Source organism: Meleagris gallopavo, chromosome Z, assembly GCF_000146605.3.
Source record: "Meleagris gallopavo isolate NT-WF06-2002-E0010 breed Aviagen turkey brand Nicholas breeding stock chromosome Z, Turkey_5.1, whole genome shotgun sequence".
Lineage (NCBI taxonomy): Eukaryota > Metazoa > Chordata > Aves > Galliformes > Phasianidae > Meleagris > Meleagris gallopavo.
The window spans coordinates 54006014-54008220 of record NC_015041.2 but is presented as its reverse complement, the minus strand read 5'-3'; the positions used below and the strand labels follow the sequence as shown (position 1 = coordinate 54008220).

General features: G+C 36.1%; 1 long non-coding RNA gene across 1 annotated transcript in view; it reads left to right on the top strand.

Moving 5' to 3' along the window:
- The first annotated feature begins 1264 nt into the window (after positions 1–1264).
- Positions 1265–2207, top strand: part of LOC109364058 — a 63815-nt gene continuing 62872 nt past the window's right edge. The window contains exon 1 of the long non-coding RNA XR_002110037.2: positions 1265–2158. This is a non-coding gene — a long non-coding RNA (uncharacterized LOC109364058). The remainder of the gene's footprint in view (positions 2159–2207) is intronic.

The following is a 2207-nucleotide window of genomic DNA, read 5'->3' as shown; positions in this document are numbered from 1 at the left end:
CCATAAGGCCTGAAGTACCTCTACTGAGACTGGAGTTCCCTGTCAACCTTGCTGGTCCCACATCAAGCATCCTAGCTGAAAAAAGCCCACAAATCAGGAATGTTTAAAAGGGCCTCAGATATTATTATCCAGTCTAATCTTAGTCTGCCTTTTGCTGATTAATCATTATTTTGATGTATGAGGGAATATCCACTACAGAAATAGTATAACTGTAAGTTGATGTACAATTCCTTTCTTTCCCCCTTAATGTCTTCTATGATATTCGTGTGAATTGTGAATATGGAATTGGTTTACTCAAAAAGATTCATATGATCAAGTTTTCTGTCTGTTTACTTGCTTATATAAATGTTTTCAATTTAACAAAACAATTTATAATGAATACTGTGAAACAAATTTTAAAGAATGAGCTCTTGAAATAGAAATCATAATAAAAATGCTTTTCTCCCCTCCAAAATATTTATTTTAACATGTGGTCACATTTTCACATTAATTGAAATCTTACTAGGAGAGTAAATCTTTTTCCCTTTTCTTCCCTTCTTGTAGCTTCCCAGTTCTTACACAAATTAAAGCATATGCATGCATAACTTGTGATTTTTAAAGCAAATAACATTTTGTAAATTCATGGTATCATTAAAAAGCATTAAGTCAAACGGTAGTATTACACAGATCATTTTGTAATTTACCTTTTCATTTTAACAAAAGATATATATTTTTGGTGATAATTCCTTGATTACTGAGTTTCATAGAAGGTTCTAAATATTCCTAAATTTAGTCCTGATCAGTTACAAAGTAATCTTATGTAGATATTCAGAAGTAGTTTATAAGACTCTGGAATAACAGTTCCAGATACTGGGAACTGTCTACAACAACAATACAACAATACTTATTTATTTGGGAAGGAAACTCCTTTATTTTAAAGGAGGTAGATTAGGGAGTAAAGGCAGAACACCAGTACTGTAGCTCCTGGCTTCCTGTATGGAAAGCTGCATGCTTTTCCCATTCAGATTTATAGAAACAATTTAAAATAAATAGATTATAAATATCCAGTTACTTTCAAGAAACTTTTCTTGGCAACAGAATCTAAAATCAAGTACTATATCAAACAAAATGTGAGGCATGCCACAGAGCTTATCTGCTTTCTCCTGAAGAAAGCTTTTTGAGCCACAAGCCTAGAGCTAGCTGAATCACCCTGTGCTGCAGCAAGTAGAACGGCTGTAAAGATTTTAAATCATTTTTAATCGTTTTCTCTATTAAAACTCACCAGTGCCCTTCTTCTGCTTCTCCAGGAAGTTGTACCCGTCAGCACCTGCTGAGGGCTTTGTTGATCAAACCGGCAGGTAAAAAAATTCCTGTAGAATAAAGCCAGACCAGCTGGCTTTGAAGAGAAACCCCCCAGTTTGGGTTGTGTTTGCCTCACTCACCCTCTCCTCAGCAGCCCTGGGCTTTTTCTCCTTTGGTTGTTGACCTGTAGGCTGCGTGATGCGGGCGCACAAGTGTCTGGCAGGCCAAGGTGCACCTGCTTCTGTCACTCGCAAGTAAATTTAGCTGTAAAAGGTATCACTGACAAGCAGACCTTTGTCAGTGCTGGCAAATGAACACAGCATTGCTGTCCCCCTTCAAAGTACGCTACAAGTTCAAATGGAAAATATCAAATCAGTCATCTTATCCAGGAATTGGTTCTTTGAGAAGAAAAAAGGCCAGATTGCTTTCACATGGCACAAAACTTTCCTCCTTTACATAGATGTTAAAATTACATTCCAAGAATAATCTCTGAACAAGACGGGGTTTTGTTCTTTTAATTGTGGCTGGAAGGAAACTTTTTTTAATGGAAATGCAGCATACACATATTTCAATTCAGGTTATTAAACTGTGTTAAGTATTAAAGTTGATTGCCTTTCTTTTCACTAACTCATTGTGCTTTTTTATCCAAAGAAATATTAGAAGACTAAAACCTCTGAAATAGGAGGTATTAATCTCAGTCCCAAAATTAGAAAGCATGCAGTGTTGAGAGACTGGATGTCAAAATTACATGTTCATAGTACTTATGCAATGGGAATCTAGGAAACAACCGCTTTTCAAAATGGGAGCTAAAGTAGATGGAGAGTCTTCCGAGAGTAAAGCCATCTAAACTTGGTCTTCTTGTCCTTATTGGATTAAGGTAAGGGTATTTATCATTTATATCTGCCCCTTGCTTTTTCTCTCTCTCT